This window comes from Dermochelys coriacea, chromosome 9, assembly GCF_009764565.3.
Source record: "Dermochelys coriacea isolate rDerCor1 chromosome 9, rDerCor1.pri.v4, whole genome shotgun sequence".
Taxonomy (NCBI): Eukaryota; Metazoa; Chordata; order Testudines; family Dermochelyidae; genus Dermochelys; species Dermochelys coriacea.
Window position 1 is genome coordinate 1,556,186 of NC_050076.1, and position 23,035 is coordinate 1,579,220.

The following is a 23,035-nucleotide window of genomic DNA, read 5'->3' on the forward strand; positions in this document are numbered from 1 at the left end:
CTTGTCTAATTGCTGTCTTGCACATAAGAGCACCAATATTTAAATAAGAGAAATAGCTTTTAACATGAGTTTATACATTCCAATGGAAGCATGTAGATACAAATAGATGCTAAAATACTGTCACCTTGAATGGTCCCTTAGAATACATGTTAACTACTTATGCTAAGTTGTCTGTTCCATCCTGTATTTAGCTGTGACATCTCTATACCTTTACTGGACCTAAGGAAGAGCTCTGTGTAGCTTGAAAGCTTGTCTCACCAACAGACTGTAATCCAATAAAAGATATTATCTCACACACCTTGTCTTGCTAAAATACTAGGTATTTTTGCAAATGAGGTGGTATGGCTATAGGGAATTAAAGCATAGGCTGATGTTCAGCTAGTACTTTGAGCTTGTTTTGATATCTAGGAAGGAGACTTTTCACCACTAGATCATTGGTGTGAATCCAAACTAGGTCAGTGGCAAGCAGAAATTTACTCATTATCTGCAATTCATTTCCTAGTAGATTATTTTATACAAAAACTAAAAGCATCACTGTCACATATGGTATGTTGTTGACTCTGAGATGAATGGGCATGAGAACGTCTCAGTATCTCATAGGTTCAAAAATTCGTAGCGTTTAAGGCCAGAAGATCATTTAGTCTGACATTCTGTTCAGGGAGTCCTCGGACTTACAACACAATTAGTTCCTCAGAATTGCGTTGTCAGTCGAAACCGCTTTTCCAATAGGAATCAATGGTATGAAGGAGGGATTGGTTTCTGAACTAAGGCTTGATACACTGTTTTCACCACAGTAACCCAGATTTTTGTACTAAATGAATTACAGATGACTAATGTTGCAACATCAATGTATTTACTGTACACTGTATTTTGTAAACAGCATTCAGATAAACATATAAACTCACATATGCTGCTCAGAAAGCCAGGGAAAACTGCACACATGCTGAGCCTCAGCCAATCACTGTTCAAGCTTTCTGATTGGCTCCCAGCCCCGAGCTTAGCCAATCAAAAACAAGTGGCAACCCTACCTGGTAAAAAGCTAACCTGCTGCCTCGAAGCCAATCAGAAGCGATCCCTTCCCACTCCCTCCCAGTACAGATGCTCCCCGAATTACACAATTGTTCCGTTCCGGAACGCCTTGCGTAACTCGATTTTTGCGTAAGTTGGAAATGTATACCTGACCATTACGCCCAACACCTCCCCTCCCCCACCACCACCCCCCACAAAACTCTTATTTCTAGCTTACGGAACTTTTTCCGCAAGTGCGGATTTGCATAAATTGGGTTTTGCGTAACTTGGGGAGCGTCTGTATAATGCAACTAGGAGGTGATTTCAAGTGAACTTATGTAAATCAAGCATCGTAAGGGTGAAACAAGCATCTTGGGGGCGAAACGGGCAGTCAATTGAAAAGTGTTGTAAGTGTCGTCTGACATAAGTTGGGCGTCGTAAATCCGAGGACTCCCTGTATATCAAAGGCCATTACATTTCACCCCATTACCCCTGTATTGAGCCCAGTAACTTGTGTTTGTTTGGCTAATTCAGATCTTCCAGAAAGGCAGAGATGGAGAATCTACCACTCAGTGGCTAATCAACCTTGCAGTTAAAAACTTCTTATGGCTTATTCCGGTTTGAATTTGTCTGGCTTCGGCTTCCAGCCATTGCTTTTTGTTGTGCTTTTCTCCGCTACATTAAAGAACTCTTCAGTACCTAGTATTTTCTCCCCATGAAGGCTTTTAGACACTGTCATCAAGCCACCTCTTAGTCTTCTTTTTGATAAACTAATCAGATCGAGTTCTTTAAGTCTTTCACTGGAAGACATTTTCTCCAGCCCTTGCATCATTTTTGTCACTCTTCTTATCCCCCTCTCTAATTTTTTAACGCTCTATTTAAAATGTGGACACTAGAACTGTACCCAGCATTCTAGTATAGGTCTCACCAATGCTGCATACACAGGCAAAATCCTGTCCATATTCCTACTTACTACTTCCCTGTTTATACATCCAACGATCACACTAGCCTTTTTTGCCACCTCATATTGGGAGCTCAGGTTCTGTTTGTTCACTATGGTCCCTCTTTCAAAGTTTTTCAGGTAGGCTTGACATGACCTGTTTTCCATAAAACCATGTTGACTGGCATTAATTGTATTCCTATCTTTTCATTCATTATTAATTGAATCCTATACATATCCTATAATATATCCTATAATTTGCCCTGTCTTAATGTCAAGCTAACTGGCCTGTAGTTCCTGGCTCAGCCTATTTGCCCTTTTAGAATATTGTGACATTAGCTCCCTTCCAGTCTTCTAGAATTTCACTGATATTCCAAGGTTTATTAAAAATGTTCATAAGTGATACAGACATCTCCTCTGCCAGGCGACTAAGGGGGAATATGATAAAGGTCTATAAAATCATGAGTGGTATAGAGAAAGTAAATAAGGAAATGTTATTTACTCCTTCTCATAATACAAGAACAAGGGGCCACCAATTAAATTAATAGGTAGCAGGTTTAAAACAAACACAAGAAAGTATTTTTTCATGCAATGAACTATAAACCTCTGTAATTCCTTGCCAGAGGGTGTTGTGAGGCCAATACTATAATGGGGTTCAAAAGGGAGCTGGATAGATTCATGGAAGATAGGTCCATCAATGGCTATTAGCCAAGATGGGCAGGAATGGTATCCCTAGCCTCTGTTTGCCAGAAGCTGAGATTGGGTGACAGAGCATGGATCACTTGATGATAACCTGTCTGTTCATTCCCTTTAGGGCACCTGCCATTGGCCGCTGTCAGAGGACAGGATGATAGGACCTTTGGTCTGACCCAGTATGGCCGTTCTTATGTTCTATGCCAGCTCTGTTAGGATTCCTGGGTGCAGGTTAACCAAGGCTGCTGATTTAAAAATCTTTATCCCTAGTAGATATAGTCTAACTTCCTTCATTACTAATGGACTGGAAAATACATCATCATTCCGCTTCTTTCTAAATACAGAACAAATATTTATTGAACACTTCTGCCTTTTTTTTTCTTTCTTGCTGCATTATGAACAATTTTACCATCTCCATTTAGTAATGGGCCTATACCACTGCTACAATTTCTTAATATAGTCTCTTATTGCCTTTCTGTAATGTTGAAGTTGGATAACTCATAAAGTTGAAGCTAAAAATTTAATACTTGGTTTGTTCTGTAAAAATTATAACATTAAAACAAATCAGATTGGTAAGTTTCTGTAGTTTTAAACCTATAAACATATGAAGTTGGTAAGTTCACATGTGCATGAGAGGAAAGGATAAAACTTGACATCCCTCTGCTGATTTAGTCACTTAACAAAGGTAGCCATTAAAATTTGTAACTGTTCAGTTGTGATTCAAGAAACTTTCATACGATCCAGGGTCAAAGCAAGCAGTGCTCACGGGCTCCATGGATTAAAAAAACGGGGAGGAGGGGGATTTTCTTGTGCATGTGTGTACGTGTGGTTGGTTTTAGACAGCCCCAGGAACGTTTAAGGAAAAACTGTTTTTTTTCCTATGTAGTTAACCTTTGGAATTTAAGTGTGATTTCTTAACGTTTGATCCCATGACATTTACTCTGCCACACTTCACATCTGATGGCGGAGAATAATGCATTTAATAGGGAAGAGAGGAATAGAAATACATAAGTCTATGCTGTGTCGGTCCCAGGATATTAGAGAGACAAGGTGAGTGAGGTAATATCTTTATCAGACCAACTTCAGTTGGTGAGAGAGAGTTTTTGGCAAGCAGAAGTTGGTTCAGTAATAAATACTACCTCTATATATGTCTAAGCATTTGGGAACAATCTAACTTTAGGAATTTTTAGCTTTGAGTGTTGGATTTCTCAACCATAGATCTGCATTAATATGTGACTTTCTGCAGTTTAAAATAGTAAAGATATGAGAGTTCAAGAAATGCAGGTGATAATTAGATACTTCCCCAGTTGATAAAACTATTTTTGTTTTTCCCAAGTTACTTTTCTAACAAATGTTAGCAAGTTGTTATTAGGTACAGTTATAGTTAACAGTAAAAGTTTTTGAAACTGAAGATATGCAGGCAGATACACTAGAAATGCGGTTTTCAGTACAGCATTAATTATAGAACTTTGTTTAGTTATAATGATGTGTACGGTTTTGAATATAACATAGGACATAAAATTATCTTGACTGTGGGCATGTATTTTACTATAAACATTGAAATTTCTATTGCAGCCTACAGACAAGTATAATTATACAAAGAATACATTTGACAAATATAAACACAGTTTTGGTTTAGTATATGTTGGATACAATGGTCTTCCTTAAGCCTAAGCACAGAAACAAAAGCCTGCATTATTATAACAAAAAGCCCAAGATGGGAAGTGATAAAATGGGTATTGAGTAGAGGGCTTTGTTAAAACTTAGCTGGTGTACTTGTAAAATTTCCATGTATTCATTAAATTCTTATGTCATTCTTATTGTTAGGGGTTGGTTAGTTGACTAAAGCGTTAAGCTTTGTTTGCCATGACAAATTATAACCCTAACTTCTTTCAAAATGTAGTTGGAAGATTCTGAAATTGAATAGTTCTTACAAATTGTATGCATTACCAAACCTTTATTCTACATTATGGGGATAAAGAATGATATTTAAGGGTGTCTATCTACAGAAGAAACGCTGCAGAATTATAAATGGCAGGGCCTTAAATTTCTGTAAAGATGCATTACTTGGTTTAGAAATGTCTTTCTGAAAGAGTCCCATTTGCCCTCTCTTTATTTTAATTTAATTATTTTCTCTGGAACTTGAGACAAAAATCAAGATGTTAAAAACAACCTTTTTTTATAATGCACCATAAACGAAAGAAAAAGGGCATTTAATTTAAATTTATAACAGAGTATATTGGACTGACATTGCACCTTTTGGCACTAGAAGAGCACCTTCTGAAGATGAAACATCACAGGAATTTCAGCTTCTTGTGATAAGGAATATAATGGATGTGAGGAGAAGATGACCTCTAGTCCTAGATCTGAAGTTTCTTGAACATCCAACCAGCAACACTTACTTTTCTCATACAGTATAGTGGACATCCACTGATACTGACCCTATGGAAATAGCATTGGCGCATTGGTGATCAATTCTACTTCAAGTCAGAGCAAAAATTCTGGGTTAGACATTTGTACTAAAGGAGCATTTCCTGGAGAAGGCATCAGGGAGGTTTTGGAAACAGCTTTTCCTTTGGGGACATCATAGGCAAGGGATTCGAGGAAATTGACAGGTCCCATAAAAGAGAGTGGCTACAAAGAGAAGGGGCATGTGGAATCCAAGTTTCAGGGAATGCTTTTTAAAATATCTTTTGGTATTGAAGCCCTACCATGTGCAGTTCAGAGTTTGTGTACAGCTGTCATATAATCAAGCCTCCTTAGTTTAAAAGGAAAAAAAAAAGATTTTAAATTTAGCTGCAGGCTCTGTCAGATATTTCAGAGTCAGTTAATGGAGGAAATAGGTTTCTTTTTACTTGGAAAAGATGCTGTATAGTTCTTTTGCAATATAGTTTCATAAGACTGTGTTTGTAAATGTTTCCATAGTCTGTCTTTGGGCCTTACATTCTTTCCTTTCACCCTCTTCCATGATTCTGTTGTGCAGCAGTTTTTAATAATAAAACTTGACAAAGGTTTTGTTTTATGTACCCAATTCTCCATCTGTCCTGTATGTAGAAGGCCCACTGGAATTCTGTGTCTGCAGCAGCTGCAGGATCAGGCAGAAATTGCTGATAAGACTAATTTTCTTTTCTTTTCTTTCATTCCTTTTAAACAGAAATTAAAAAGAATAGTCACAAGAGTGAAATGCCTACAAGCTCATGGAAATTATTTTAAAAACACCATAATAGAGAGACAAACTAAATGTATACCCCAAATACAAAACAAAACAGTAAGAGGACCAAAAAAATGCCACCATGGCTAAACAACAGAATAAAGGAGGAAGTTAGAGGCAAAAAGACATCCTTTTAAAAATTGGAAGTCAAATCCTACTGAGGAAAATAGCAAGTCAAGTATAAGTAGGCAGGCCAAAAAAGAATTTAAAGAGCAACAGTTTGTGTGTTTTACTCATCAGGATTTTTTTTTTTAAAGTACTTCAGAAGTAGGAAGCCCATCAAACAATCAGTGGGGCCACTGGATGACCAATGTGGTAAAGGACCACTCAAGACAAGGCCATTGTGGAGACACTAAATGAATTCATTGCATGGGTCTTCACTGCAGAGGTTATGAGGGACAGTCCCATACCTGAGCCATTCTTTTTAATTGACAAATCTGAGGAACTGTCCTGGGTTGAGGTGTAAATAGAGGAGGTTTTTGAACCAGCTGATAAACTAAACAGTAGTTAGTTACCAGGACCAGATGGTATTCATCCAAGAGTTCTGAGGGAACTCAAATATGAAATTGCAGAACTACTAATTGTGGTATGTTAGTTATCACTTAAATCATTCTCTGTACCGTATGCCTAGAGGATAGCTAATGTAACGCCGATTTTTAAAAAGGGCTCCAGAGTTGAACCTGGCAATAACTGGCTGATAAACCTAACTCCAGTACCAGGCAAATTGGTTGAAACTATAGTAAAGAACAGAATTATCATACCCTAGATGAACATGGTATGTTGGGGAAGAGTCAACATGGCTTTTGTCACCAATCTATTAGAATTCTTTGAGGATGTCAACATCCAAGTGTGGCCAAGGGTGATCCAGTGGATATAGCGTTCTTGGGCTTTCAGAAAGCCTTTGACAAGGTCCTTCACTGAATACTCGTAAGCAAACTAAGCAGTCATGGGATGAGAGCGAAGGTCCTCTTGTGGATCAGTAACTGGTTAAAAGATAGGAAACAAAGGGTAGAAATAAATGGTCAGTTTTCAGAGTGGAGAGAGGTAAATAGTGGTGTCCCCCATGGGTCTGTACTGAGACCAGTGCTGTTCAATATATTCATAAGTGATCTGGAAAAGGGGTAAATAGTGAAGTGGCAAAGTTTGCAGACAATACTACATTACTCAAGACAGATAAGTCCAAAGCTGACTGTGAAGAATTGCAAAGGCCTCTCTCAAAATGGAGAGTGGGCAACAAAATGGCAGATGAAATGCAATGTTGATAAATGCAAAGTAATGCACATTGTATGTATAGTTAGGATTATGTTTTCCAAAATGATGAGGTTAATTTAGCTGTTACCACTCAAGAAGGAGATCTTGGAGTCATCATGGATAGTTCTCTGAAATGTCTGCTCAACGTGCCTCAGAAGTCAAAATAGCAAACAGAATGTTAGGAACCATTAGGAAAGGGATAGATGATAAGATAGAAAATACCATAATGCCACTATATAAACCTATGGTACACCCACACCTGGAATACTGTGTGCAGTTTTGGTCACCCCGTCTCCAAAAAGATATATTAGAATTGGAAAAAGTACAGAGAAGAGCAACAAAAATGATGAGGGGTCTGGACCAGCTTCCAATGGAGGAGAGCTTAAAAGGACTGGAACTGTTCAGTTTAGAAAAGAGATGACTCAGGGCAGGGGGATATGATAGAGGTCTAAAAAAATCATGAATAATGTAGAGAAAGTGAATCAGGAAGTGTTATTTATTCCACATAACATAAGAACTAGGGGTCACCTGATGAAATTAACGGCAGCAACTTTAAAACAAACTTAAAGAAGTGCTATTTCACACACTGCATAGTCAGAGCATGGAACTTTTTGCCAGGAGATGTTGTGAAGGCTGTTGCCTGATTCTGTAGTGGTTATTGATTATTATTGATTTCCAGTTAATTACTAATTAAAGAGCTGGGGACTGTAGGGTTCTAGGCCCAGAATCATGGTTATCAGGTTCAGTGTCTGGTTGGGAACCCTCATGTGCACAATGGAGACACTCACACTGAGGACAAAGGAAAACTTTGCAATTTTATTAGTACAATTAGTAAAGACTCAAATGTTCCATCCAAACCACATAAAAAGATAGCAGTAGTGTAGAGTTAAGGTAGTATCTTGTTATAATTACTCACATATGTTCACACCCTTTCTTGGGGATCTGGTGGTAAGAGACAAAGGTCCTGCTATGTCCCTGGCATGCCAAATGAATCTTATGGTCCAAATCTCCCATTTAATGATGGTCTGACCTATTATCGGGACTGGGGGCTGTTATGAATATTCATAGAAATGCCCAGCCTCCTTTGTCCATATTCCTCATCATAATAATGTTGGGGTGTCCTTGTCCTATTGGTTAGTATATTAATGATCTTAACCTATTATTGTATATATCAAATCATTCCTAAGACAAGTTCATGGTTAAGCATCTGTCAACGTTTCTGTCCTAAAATATCCAGGCCTAGTATCAGTTCAGTGTTCCTGCAGTTACCTGATATCATTTTGTACAGACTGCTGCCTCCAGCCCCCCAAAGCACAATGTTCCCAGTTCCCCAAAACTCAGAATGACTCCTGGCCAGGTATTTATGCTGAAGTTCATCAACCTCAAAGCCTTTTACTAACTGCTTAAGTTAATGTGTTACAGGATATAGGCCTATAGGTATCTTGCATTACTGTTAAATAAAATACTAAGTTAGCTCTTTGGGCTGCAAGGCCAAAGGTATAAGTGGGTTAAAAAAAGAATTAGGAAAGTTCATGAAGGATAGGTCCATCAATGGCTATTAGCCAAGATGGACTGGGATGCAACCCCATGCTCTGGGCATCCCTAAACCTTTGACTGCCAGAAGCTGGGACTGGACAACAGAGGGTGGATCACTCAGTAATTGGCTCTGTTTTGTTCATTTCCTCTGAAGCATCTGCACCAGCTGCTGTTGGAAGACAGGATACTGGGCTAGATGGATCATTGATCTGACCCAGTACGGCCATTCTTCCGTTCTTATAAATAGACTTTTCTAAAGACTGTGGCATTGCATTAAACATTTCACTATACCTAAATGGATGATGTTTTTGCTGCTGCTAGAAACTTGGGTTGTATGCTATCTGGGACGCTTGGCCACGTGAGACATGCATGCATAGTGAGTGTATCTTGTTTGTGTGGTAGTGAAGGAAGTCAGAGGTGCAGTGCAGACCCTCTTGTTACTGTGGAGAAGTACTCCGGTAGCCAGGGTGGAAAGGGGTCTTCATACTCTTCCTGCCTGTGTTTGGGTTTTGTCAGTCCTGTTGTAAATAAGGCTGACACACTAACTTTTCTATCATGGAATCTCTCACAGATCTGGCAATATCACTGAGACCTGATTGGATGATGACAAAGGCCTTGTTCTGGCTGAGGCTGGTACCACCTAAATATTTGATCCACTGGTCTTGTGCAAAATGAAAAGGTCAGGAAGTAACTGATACATATTTATTTCAGATGCTATGCACAAGTTTGCAAGCCACAGAATCTAGTTTGTTGTTTTAGCACTGTCCATTCCTATTTTCCTTTAGTTTGGATCTAAATTTATGCTTCTCTTGGCCAATAGTCAATGGAGATGATAACACCAAATATGAGCCCCAGGAGGATAGGGATGGGTTGCAGAGGATTTCAAGGGACAGTAGGAATCAAGAGGACTTGTGGCCAGATGGAACAGGGGATAGACTGGAGGAAGAGTCTTCCACATCACCAGGAAAAGGCAGGTCTATGAAATTGGGGACTCATTACTGAGAAGAATAGACAGGCCTGTAACAAGAGCTGATCCAGAGAACAGGAGGGTGTGTTGTCTGCCAGGTGCTAAGATTCGGGATGTGGACCTGAGGCTGAAGAGGATCCTAATGGGAGCGGGAAAGAATCCATTGATTATCCTTCATGTGGGAACAAATGATTCAGCTAGATTCTCTCTGGAACGTATCAAGAGAGACTATGCCAGGCTGGGGAAGACGCATAAGGAAATCGATGCTCAGGTGATCTTCAGTGGGATTCTGCCTGTTCCTAGAGAAGGGCAACAAAGGTGTGACAAGATTATGATGCTCAACAGGTGGCTCAGGCAGTGGTGCTATAAGGAGGGCTTTGGGATGTATGGCCACTGGGAAGCATTCATGGACAGACGACTGTTCTCTCGGGATGGACTTCACCTGAGTAAGGAGGGAAATAGACTTCTAGGATGGAGGATGGCACAACTGATCAACAGCTGAAATTGTGGAAAAGCAGCATCGCTTACCCCATAACCTCAGCCATGCAGAACACAGTTCCATCCACAGCCTCAGAAACAACTCTGACATCATAATCAAAAAGGCTGACAAAGGAGGTGCTGTCGTCATCATGAATAGGTCGGAGTATGAACAAGAGGCTACCAGGCAGCTCTCCAACACCACTTTCTACAAGCCATTACCCTCTGATCCCACTGAGAGTTACCAAAAGAAACTACAGCATTTGCTCAAGAAACTCCCTGAAAAAGCACAAGAACAAATCCGCACAGACACACCCCTAGAATCCCGACCTGGGGTATTCTATCTGCTACCCAAGATCCATAAACCTGGAAATCCTGGACGCCTCATCATATCAGGCATTGGCACCCTGGCAGCAGGATTGTCTGGCTATGTAGACTCCCTCCTCAGGCCCTTCGTTACCAGCACTCCCAGTTATCTTTGAGACACCACTGATTTCCTGAGGAAACTACAGTCCATTGGTGATCTTCCTAAAAACACCATCCTAGCCACTATGGATGTAGAAGCCTCTACACCAACACTCCACACAAAGATGGACTACAAGCCGTCAGGAACAGTATCCCCGATACTGTCACGGCTAACCTGGTGGCTGAACTTTGTGACTTTGTCCTCACCCATAACTATTTCACATTTGGGGACAATGTATACCTTAAAATCAGCGGCACTGCGATGGGTACCCGCATGGCCCCACAGTATGCCAACATTTTTATGGCTGACTTAGAACAACGCTTCCTCAGCTCTCGTCCCCTAATGCCCCTACTCTACTTGCGCTACATTGATGACATCTTCATCATCTGGACCCATGGAAAAGAAGCTCTTGAGGAATTCCACCATGATTTCAACAATTTCCATCCCACCATCAACCTCAGCCTGGACCAGTCCACACAAGAGATCTACTTCCTGGACACTACGGTGCTAATAAGCGATGGTCACATAAACACCACCCTATATCGGAAACCTACTGACCGCTATTCCTACCTACATGCCTCTAGCTTTCATCCAGATCATACCACTCGATCCATTGTCTACAGCCAAGCTCTACGATATAACCGCATTTGCTCCAACCCCTCAGACAGAGACAAACACCTACAAGATCTCTATCATGCATTCCTACAACTACAATACCCACCTGCTGAAGTGAAGAAACAGATTGACAGAGCCAGAAGAGTACCCAGAAGTCACCTACTACAGGACAGGCCCAACAAAGAAAATAACAGAACGCCACTAGCCATCACCTTCAGCCCCCAACTAAAACCTCTCCAACGCATCATCAAGGATCTACAACCTATCCTGAAGGACGACCCATCACTCTCACACATCTTGGGAGACAGGCCAGTCCTTGCTTACAGACAGCCCCCCAATCTGAAGCAAATACTCACCAGCAACCACACACCACACAACAGAACCACTAGCCCAGGAACCTATCCTTGCAACAAAGCCCGTTGTCAACTCTGTCCACATATCTATTCAGGGGATACCATCATAGGGCCTAATCACATCAGCCACACTATCAGAGGCTCGTTCACCTGCGCATCTACCAATGTGATAGATGCCATCATGTGCCAGCAGTGCCCCTCTGCCATGTACATTGGCCAAACTGGACAGTCTCTACGTAAAAGAATGAATGGACACAAATCAGACGTCAAGAATTATAACATTCAAAAACCAGTTGGAGAACACTTCAATCTCTCTGGTCACTCGATTACAGACCTAAGTGTGGCTATCCTTCAAAAAAAAAGCTTCAAAAACAGACTCCAAGGAGAGACTGCTGAATTGGAATTAATTTGCAAACTGGATACAATTAATTTAGGCTTGAATAGAGACTGGGAATGGATGAGTCATTACACAAAGTAAAACTATTTCCCCATGTTTCAGATTAGCAGCCGTGTTAGTCTGTATTCGCAAAAAGAAAAGGAGTACTTGTGGCACCTTAGAGACTAACAAATTTATTAGAGCATAAGCTTTCGTGAGCTGCAGCTCACTTCATCGGATGCATTTCCCCATGGTATTTCTCTCCCCCACCCCACCCCCCACTTTTCCTCTGATATTCTTGTTAACTGCTGGAATTAGCCTACCTTGCTTGTCACCATGAAAGGTTTTCCTCCTTTCCCCCCCCGCTGCTGGTGATGACTTATCTTAAGTGATCACTCTCCTTACAGTGTGTATGATAAACCCATTGTTTCATGTTCTCTGTGTGTGTATATAAATCTCTCCTCTGTTTTTTCCACCAAATGCATCCGATGAAGTGAGCTGTAGCTCACGAAAGCTTATGCTCTAATAAATTTGTTAGTCTCTAAGGTGCCACAAGTACTCCTTTTCTTTTTGCGAATACAGACTAACACGGCTGCTACTCTGACAACTGATCAAGAGAGCTTTAAACTAGGAATTCGGTGGAGATGGTTGGGAGATGTCCAGGTAATCTCCACACCAGATTTTCTCTTTTAGAGGGTAGAAAACGAAGTAAGAAAGGATACAGCCATGGGTAGAAGAATGGACGTAAGGTGGAAGGGCAGTGTGGATACCAGTCTAACAGGTAATATTGGATGTAGAATGTCTGTGCCTAATCGGGTAAAGAATGTGAGCGAGGCCAAACAGCAAAAAATTAAGATGTTTGTACACTAATGCGAAGAACCTAGGTAACAAAATAGAGGAACTAGAGCTACTGGTGCAGGAAGTGAAACCAGATATTATAGGGATAACAGAAACATGGTGGAATAGTAGTCATGACTGGAGTACAGGTATTGAAGGGTATGTGCTGTTAAGGAAAGACAGAAATAAAGGCAAAGGTGGTGGAGTAGCATTGTATATCAATGATGAGGTAGACTAAAGAAATAAGAAGTGATGGAATGGATAAGACAGAGTCTGTCTGGGCAAAAATCACATTGGCGAAGTGAGCTGTAGCTCACAAAAGCTTATGCTCAAATAAATTTGTTAGTCTGTAAGGTGCCACAAGTACTCCTTTTCTTTTTGCTTCACCAAATAGTTGCTAAACCGACAAGAGGGGATGCCATTTTAGATTTGGTTTTGGTGAGCAGTGAGGACCTCATAGAAGAAATGGTTGTAGGGGACTACCTTGGTTTGAGCGATCATGAGCTAATTCATTTCAAACTAAATGGAAGGATAAACAAAAATAGATCTGTGACATGGGTTTTTGATTTCAAAAAGGTTAACTTTAAAAAATTAAGGAAATAAGTTAGGGAAGTAGATTGGACTGAAAAACTTGTGGCTCTAAAGGTGGAGGCAGCCTGGAATTACTTCAGGTCAAAGTTGCAGAAACTATCAGAAGCCTGGATCCCAAGAAAGGGGAAAAAATTCATAGGCAGGAGTTGTAGACCAAGCTGGATGAGCAAGCATCTTAGAGAGGTGATTAAGAAAAAGCAGAAAGCCTACAAGGAGTGGAAGATGGGAGAGATTAGCAAGGAAAGATACCGTACTGAGGTCAGAACATGTAGGGATAAAGTGAGAAAGACCAAAAGCCCTGTAGAGTTGGATCTTGCAAAGGGAATTAAAAGCAATAGTAAAAGGTTCTATAGCCATATAAATAAGAAGAAAACAAAGAAAGAAGTGAGACCGCTAAACACTGAGGATGGAGGGGAGGTCAAGGATAATCTAGGCATGGCTCAATATCTAAACAAACACTTAGCCTCAGTCTTTAATAAGGCTAATGAGGATCTTAGGGATAATGGTAGCATGACAAATGGGAATGAGGATAAGGAGGTAGATATTACCATATCCAAGGTAGAAGTGAAACTGAAACAGCTTAATGGGACTAAATTGGGGGGCCCAGATAATCTTCATCCAAGAATATTAACGGAATTGGCACATGAAATTGCAAGCCCATGAGCAAGAATTTTTAATGAATCTGTAAACTCAGGGGTTGTCCTGTATGACTGGAGAATTGCTAACATAGTTCCTATTTTTAATTAAGGAAAAAAACATTTTTTTATCTGGGTAACTACAGGCCTGTTAGTTTGACATCTGTAGTATGCAAGGTCTTGAAAAAAATTTTAAAGGCGAAAGAAGTTAAGGACATTGAGGTCAATGGTAATTGGGAAAAATACAACATGGCTTTACAAAAGGTAGATCGTGTCAAATCAACTCCTTCTTTGTTGATCTCCTTCTTTGAGAAGGTAACAGTTTTTTTAGACAAAGGAAACGCAGTGGATCTAATTTACCTCAATTTCAGGAAGGCATTTGATACAGTTCCACATGGAGAATTATTAGCTAAATTGGAAAAGATGGGGATCAATATAAAATTGAAAGGTGGATAAGGAACTGGTTAAAGGGGACACTACAGAGGGTCACACTGAAAAGCGAACCGTCAGACTGGAAGGAGATTACTAGTGGAGTTCCTCAGGGATTGGTTTTGGGACCAATCTTATTTAATCTTTTTATTACTGACCATGGCACAAAAAGCGGAAATGTGCTAATAAAGTTTGCAGATCATAGAATCATAGAATATCAGGGTTGGAAGGGACCTCAAGGAGGTCATCTAGTACAACCCCCTGCTCAAAGCAGGACCAATCCCTATCTAAATCATCCCAGCCAGGGCTTTGTCAAGCTTGACCTTAAAAACTTCTCAGGAAGGAGATTCCACCACCTCCCTAGGTAACGCATTCCAGTGCTTTACCACCCTCCTAGTGAAAAAGTTTTTGCTAATATCCAACCTAAACCTCCCCCACTGCAACTTGAGACCATTACTCCTCGTTCTGTCATCTGCTACCATTGAGAACAGTCTAGATCCATCCTCTTTGGAACCCCCTTTCAGGTAGTTGAAAGGAGCTATCAAATCCCCCCTCATTCTTCTCTTCTACAGACTAAACAATCCCAGTTCCCTCAGCCTCTCCTCATAAGTCATGTGTTCCAGTCCCCTAATCATTTTTGTAGCCCTCCGCTGGACGTTTTCCATTTTTTCCACATCCTTCTTGTAGTGTGGGACCCAAAACTGGACACAGTACTCCAGATGAGGCCTCACCAATGTCGAATAGAGGAAAACGATCACGTCCCTCGATCTGCTGGCAATGCCCCTACTTATACATCCCAAAATGCCATTGGCCTTCTTGGCAACAGTGGCACACTGTTGACTCATATCCAGCTTCTCGTCCACTGTAACCTTTAGGTCCTTTTCTGCACAATTGCTGCCGAGCCATTCGGTCCCTTGTCTGTAGCGGTACGTGGGATTCTTCCGTCCTAAGCGCAGGACTTTGCACTTGTCCTTGTTGAACCTCATCAGATTTCATTTGGCGCAGTCCTCTAATTTGTCTAGGGCCCTCTGTATCCTATCCCTACCCTCCAGTGTATCTACCTATCCTCCCAGTTTCGTGTCATTTGCAAACTTGCTGAGGGGGCAATCCACACCATCCTCCAGATCATTAATGAAGATATTGAACAAAACTGGCCCGAGGACCGACCCTTGGGGCACTCCACTTGATACCGGCTGCCAACTAGACATGAAGCCATTGATCACTACCTGTTGAGCCCGACAATCTAGCCAGCTTTCTATCCACCTTATTGTCTATTCATCCAACCCATACTTCTTTAACTTACTGGCAAGAATACTGTGGGAGACCATGTCAAAAGCTTTGCTAAAGTCAAGGAACAACACGTCCACTGCTTTCCCCTCATCCACAGAGCCAGTTATCTCGTTATAGAAGGCAATTAGATTAGTCAGGCATGACTTGCCCTTGATGAATCCATGCTGACTGTTCCTGATCACTTTCCTCTTCTCTAAGTGCTTCAGAATTGATTCCTTGAGGACCTGCTCCATGATTTTTCCAGGGACTGAGGTGAGGCTGACTGGCCTGTAGTTCTCAGGATCCTCCTTCTTCCCTTGTTTAAAGATGGGCACTACATTAGCCTTTTTCCAGTTGGCCGGGACCTCCCCCGATCACTATGAGTTTTCAAAGATAATGGCCAATGGCTCTGCAATCACATCCGCCAACTCCTTGAGCACTCTCGGATGCAGCGCATCTGGCCCCATGGACTTGTGCTCGTCCAGCTTTTCTAAATAGTCCCGAACCACTTCTTTCTCCACAGAGGGCTGGTCACCTCCTCCCCATGCTGTGCTGCCCAGTGCAGGAGTCTGGGAGGTGACCTTGTTCGTGAAGACAGAGGCAAAAAAAGCATTGAGTACATTAGCTTTTTCCACATTCTCTGTTACTAGGTTGCCTCCCTCATTCAGTAAGGGGCCCACACTTTCCTTGACTTTCTTCTTGTTGCTAATATACCTGAAGAAACCCTTCTTGTTACTCTTAACATCTCTTGCTAGCTGCACCTCCAGGTGTGATTTGGCCTTCCTGATTTCACTCCTGCATGCCCGAGCAATATTTTTATACTCTTCCCTGGTCATTTGTCCAATCTTTCACTTCTTGTAAGCTTCTTTTTTGTGTTTAAGATCTGCAAGGATTTCACTGTTAAGCCAAGCTGGTTGCCTGCCATATTTACTATTCTTTCTACACATCGGGATGGTTTGTCCCTGTAACCTCAATAAGGATTCTTTAAAATACAGCCAGCTCTCCTTGACTCCTTTCCCCCTCATGTTGTTCTCCCAGGGCATCCTGCCCATCAGTTCCCTGAGGGAGTCAAAGTTTGCTGTGTTGAAATCCAGGGTCCATATTCTGCTGCTCTCCTTTCTTCCCTGTGTCAGGATCCTGAACTCGACCATCTCATGGTCACTGCCTCCCAGGTTCCCATCCACTTTTGCTTCCCCTACTAATTCTTCCCGGTTTGTGAGGAGAAAGTCAAGAAGAGCTCTGCCCCTAGTTGGTTCCTCCAGCACTTGCAGCAGGAAATTGTCCCCTGCACTTTCCAAAAACTTCCTGGATTGTCTGTGTACTGTGGTATTGCTCTCCCAGCAGATATCAGGGTGATTGAAATCTCCCATAAGAGCCAGAGCCTGTGATCTAGTAACTTCCGATAGTTGCCGGAAGGAAGCCTCATCCACTTCATCCCCCTGGTCCGGTGGTCTATAGCAGACTCCCACCACGACATCACCCTTATTGCTCACACTTCTAAACTTAATCCAGAGACACTCAGGTTTTTCTGCAGTTTCATACTGGAGCTCTGAGCAATCATACTGCTCCCTTACATACAATGCAACTCCCCCACCTTTTCTGCTCTGCCTGTCTTTCCTGAACCATATCCATCCATGATAGTACTCCAGTCATGTGAGTTATCCCACCAAGTCTCTGTTATTCCAGTCATATCATAATTCTTTGACTGTGCCAGGACTTCCAGTTCTCCCTGCTTGTTTCCCAGGCTTCTTGCATTTCTATATAGGCACTTGAGATAACTTGCTTTTTGTCCTGCTTTCTTCGTATGAGGCAGGAGCCCTCCCCTTTCGCATTCTCCTGCTCGTGCCTCCTCCTAGTATGCCACGTCCCCACTTACCTCAGGGCTTTGGTCTCCTTCCCCCGATGAAACAGTTTAAAGCCCTCCTCACTAGGTTAGCCAGCCTGCTTCCGAAGATGCTCTTCCCTCTCTTCATTAGGTGGAGCCCGTCTCTGCCTAGCACTCCTCCTTCTTGGAACACCATCCCCTGGTCAAAGAATCCAAAGCCTTCTCTCCGACACCACCTGCGTAGCCATTCATTGACTTCCACGATTCAACGGTCTCTACCCAGGCCTTTTCCTTACACGGGGAGGATGGACGAGAACACCACTTGCACCTCAAACTCCTTTATCCTTCTTCCCAGAGCCACGTAGTCTGCAGTGATCCTCTCAAGGTCATTCTTGGCAATATCATTGGTGCCCACGTGGAGAAGCAGGAAGGGGTAGCGATCCAAGGGCTCGATGAGTCTCAGCAGTCTCTCCGTCACATCGTGAATCCTAGCTCCTGGATGACACAAAGCTGGGAGGTATTGCTAATACAGAGAAGGACTGGGATATCATACAGGATGATCTGGATGACCTTGTAAACTGGAGTAATAGTAATAGGATGAAATTTAATAGTGAAAAGTGCAAGGTCATGCATTTAGGGATTAATAACAAGAATTTCTGTTATAAACTGGGAACACATTTCTTGGAAGCAACAGAGGAGGAGAAGGACCTCGGAATATTGGTTGATCACCAATGTGATGTGGCCGTGAAAAAAGCTAATGTGGTCTTGGGATGCATCAGGCAAGGTATTTCCAGTAGAGATAAAGAGGTGTTAGTACCGTTATACAAAGCACTGGTGAGACCTCATCTGGAACATTGTGTGCAGTTCTGGTCTCCCATGTTTAAGAAGGATTAATTCAAACTGGAACAGATACAGAAAAGAGCTACTAGGATGATCCGAGGAATGGAAAACCTGTCTTATGAAAGGACACTCAAAGAGCTTGGCTTCTTTAGCCTAACTAAAAGAAGGCTGAGAGGAGGTATGATTGCGTTCTATAAATATATCAGAGGGATAAATACCACGGAGGGAGAAGAATTATTTAAGCTCAGTACCAATATGGATATAAGAACAAATGCATCTAAACTGGCTATTAGGAAGTTTAGACTTGAAATTAGACGAATTTCAGAGAAGTAAGTTCTGGAACAGCCTTCTAAGGGAAGCAGTGGGGGCAAAAGACATATCTGGCTTCAAGACAAAGATTGATAAGTTTATGGCGGAGATGATATGATGGGATAGCCTAATTTTGGCAATTAATTGATCTTTGACTATTAGTGGTAGATATGCCCAATGGCCTGTGATGGGACGTTAGATGGGGTGGGATCTGAGTTACTACAGAGAATTCTTTTCTGGGTGTCTGGCTGGTTAGTCTTGCCCACAGGTTCAGGGTTTAGCTGATCACCATATTTGGGATCGGGAAAGAATTTTCCCCCAGCGCAGACTGGCAGAGGCCCTGGGGGGTTTTCACCTTCCTCTGCAACGTGGGGCACGGATCACTTGCTGGAGGATTCTCTGCACCTTGAAGTCTTTAAACCATGATTTGAGGATTTCAGTAGCTCAGACATAAGTAAAGGGTTTGTTACAGGAGTTGGTGGGTGAGATTCTGTGGCCTGCGTTGTGTAGGAGGTCAGACTAGATGATCATAATGGTCCCTTCTGACCTTAAAGTCTGTGATTCTGTGAATAGGCCACTGTGACCTATAAGGGATTTCACGAATGGGTTTTCTGATCTGGTGTCAGTGGTGCTTTGAAGTATTGAAGGATCACTGTCTGTTTTATTCCATACCTGTATTTTAGTGTCCACACTGGTGGCTCTGTATTTATTACTGTCAAGCTCTCACTTGTTTAAGCACCTAATTGATTTTGCTTAAATGTTTAGATGGACTCATTTTATTTTAATATGAAAATACATTTTATTTTTTTAATTCTATACCTCATTGATAGGAGGTGCTTAATTTATAATGTTAACTATAACATTCTAGTATTGGAAATATGAAGAAAACCTTGCTTAAGTTAGACACACTTCTAACACTTAAAACTTCTCATGAAGTACCTTTTAGTATAATTATTTTCATGTTGTCTTCCCAACTCCCTCTCATCCCAACTCAAGTGTTGTACCAGGTGTCCTTCGAGGGGCTCTGTGCTCCCGTTTGTGGGATTTCCACTGGTGTGAGTGGCAGAACCCTCTTCTAAAGCCGTTTTCTGTGGGGTGTGCAAGCACTCTCATATTTTACGCCACGACCATGATATAGTGATTGCGAGAACTGATTTCTGAGAAGTGTTGTGAGGAATAGTCTTTCCCTCCTTTAAGATTAAATGGCAGCTTTCCTTTGCTAGCTCCTACCCTCCATCCCAGTCCCCATGAAGTTACAGAACAATAGATTTGGTTCAGCAGCTTTACAGCCTATTCAGGTGCAGCCTAGCATTTTGATCTCTTTTAAGAACCTGAACGTGGCACTTCCAGAAGACCTTTTACCACAGTCAACCTGTTATGCCAAAGATGCCATCTTTGGATGCTCATGACTGCCTTTACTTAGAACTTGACATCAATTTGTAGTTTTGAATTTCACAAAAGTTTGAACAGCCATTGTGGCATAGGAACTGAGCACTAATTAGTTTTTTGCATATGCATCCATTTTCCTGCTGCAGGTCCAAATTTTTTCTGTCTCTCAGTAGGTCTTTCATTATATGTTTTATATAATGTACTCAGTTTGCTAAAACTGTCCTCAGATATTTGCAGTAATCTTATGGGACCTAAACAGGAATAAAATCTAGTAATGGCTGTTTGTAGCATTTGGTGGCTGGTGGTAGGTTACATATTTTGCAGGAAAGTAGTCAGAACCATGTCTGAAATTTCTACAAAACTCAAGAACATCTCTACTTTTTGTATCCTTGAGAAACATATTCAGTCCTCAATATTTGGAGCCTGTCCAGTCTCTAGAATACTATCTAGAAATCTGCAAGACTTTTAATGACTTCATGTCCTTGGCTCTTGAGGAGTGTTGCTTTCAACACCTGGACACCCATCAGTTTGTTTTATTCAGAACCATCCTGTTCTTTATGTTCATTAAATCTAGGAGTAATTCTTTAGCTTTTGACCTCTGCAGCCAAGAAATGTGCCAATTTTCCAACAACTGGAATACACTATCATGTCATTGCTTTCCTCCCCCATGTTTTACTGAATTCAGAAGATTTTTAATAACCTTCAGAATACCAACATCCTATTCAGTCCATTTGGATCCAAGAGAGCAAGGATGGACCGGCGGTTAGGGCACTGATCTGGGCCTTGGGACTCTGGTTCATTTATCTGCTCCACCACAGTCTTCCTGTGTAATTTGGGATAAGTCAGTTAGTCTCTCTGTGCCTCAGTTCCCTATCTGTAAATGGAGTTGATAATATTACCATACTGAACAAGAGTATTGTGAGGATAAATATATTAAAGATTGAGGTGCTCTGATACTTCAGTAATGGAGGCCGCATAAATATCTTAAATCACCCCTCTCCCCACGTTTAGAAAGAGATCCAAATCACATTCAGTGATCCCATTTGAAAACACAGCTTCAGCTATGATCTCTATACTGATGACTCCATTCTGGACCTGTATCCTTCAATCCAAACTAAGTTGTTGGCCTATTTTTCTGAAATCTCCTTGTGGATGTCCAGACATCAGTTAAAGTTCAACCTGCCCAAAACAAGAGCCCTTAATCTTTCCCTCCCTCCCTCCCTCCATTCTCAGTCACCATAGACAACATCACTGTTCTCCCTGACTTATAGGCTCATAATGTGGTTGTTATATTCTACTCTGCCTTATCTCTAAATCCTCACACCCAGGCCTTGTTTAAATTTTGCAGCTTCTTTCTTCATAATACACCGGACCCTTGCTAAAACGCGAGATTTGGGATCCATGCGTGGTACCGCGTTAATGCGGGGACCGCATTAAAATGAATTCCAATTAAAATAATTAAATTTGTGATTCATGGCCGCGACCGCGTTATATGCGATTTTGTGCTGTATAGACGTGTGTTCTAGCGAGTGTCTGGTGTATCTCTAAAGTCTAGTTTTCCCTCACTGCCTGCAAAGCTAAATCTCTCATTCATGCCTTCATTTCAGGTCTTGATAACTACAACATCCTTATGTTCAATCTTGACAAATCCAGTCATTACCTCATTTATAGGCATTCAAAATGCTGATGCAAATAAGTTTCCTCTCTCATTGCTTTGACCAGATCACCTCCCCTTTGTGTCTTTCCACTGGCATTTGCTTCTCCTTTTGAGTCGTTTATGTGCATAGGCCCTTCGTGTCCTATCCCCATCCCGCCTCTCATCTTTTATATGTTAGCAAGACATCAACCCCTGCTTCTGCTCTGACATCGATGCCAGCCTAAATCACCCATTTGCTGAATTTTCAAACAAGCATCTTCATGCTGTCTCTTATGCCACCTGCTGTTCATGGAAGAGATTTCCCGTAAACATTCACAAAGCCTTCTACTAAAAAGTATCTCCTTAACGTCTTTGACATTATGCTTACAAAAAAAACTTGACTATAGTTATTTGCAGCATTGTTGTAGCCATGTTGGTCTCAGGATATTAGAGAGACAAGGTGGATGAGGTAATATCTTTTATTGGACCAGCTGCTGCTTGTGAAAGAGACAAGCTTTTGAGTTTACACAGATCTCTTCTTCAGGTCTGGGAAAAGTACTCAGGGAAGATCTACACTTAAACCTCTGCAGTGGTGCAGCAGCAGCAGAGTGTTAGGGAAGATGCTACTATGCCAACAGGAGAGCTTCTTCCATCGGCATAGGTTCTCCGTCTCTGCGAGAGGCAGTAGCTATGTCAATGGGAGAAGCCCTCCAGTCAACATAGCACGGTCTACACGGGGGATTAGGTTGGTATAACTGTGTGGTTCGGGGGTGTGGCTTTTTCACATGTCTGAGCAATGTAATTATACCAATGCAAGTTTATAGCGTAGCTAAATACAAGGTGGAACAAATAAGGAGTTAATGCATGTTGTAAGAGACCATTCAAGGTGCAGTGGGCAGTTAACACCTCCACAGTTGTAGGAGAAAGGAAGGTTAGTGGGTTTCAGATTGTTGTAGTGAGCCATAAATCCAGTATCTTTATTGAGTCCATGGTTTTGTCATCTAGCAGGGTTATGAATTGAAGCTCCCAGGCTTGTCTTTTGCAGGTGTTGTGCACGTTTCCTTTGAGGATGAGGACCGAGAGATTGATGTGGAAGTAATTATTTTGTGGAAATTTTTCGCTCAGGGGTAATATGATGTTTTTGTCTTATCTCATTTTTCTGTGTAAGTTCACTTGAGAGCATAGTGATTGTGTCGTTTCATCCACATAGTTGTTGTTGGGGCATTTAGTGCACTGGATGAGTTTCAGTTAGGGATGAAGGTGGCGCTCCCTCCCTGGACCTGCCATGCGGAGGTGGCTCGAGCCCCACTGGCCCCTGCCCCCCTCCAAAATAGAAGTCAAACTACACCTATGTCCAAGGCCCCTGAGTGTGGGGGAGTGGT

At 41.7% G+C, this 23,035-nt stretch overlaps 1 protein-coding gene and 1 long non-coding RNA gene across 2 annotated transcripts in view; one reads left to right on the forward strand and one right to left on the reverse strand.

Annotated features, from left to right (window-relative positions):
* Positions 1-23,035, forward strand: part of ATP13A3 (ATPase 13A3) — a 154,061-nt gene that overhangs the window by 37,346 nt on the left and 93,680 nt on the right. The window lies entirely within an intron of this gene.
* On the reverse strand, positions 3,030-17,578 carry LOC122455955. The gene is made up of 2 exons (XR_006274497.1): positions 17,531-17,578; positions 3,030-5,784 (listed from the first exon to the last, which is right to left on the reverse strand). It is a non-coding gene; the product is annotated as an uncharacterized LOC122455955 (long non-coding RNA).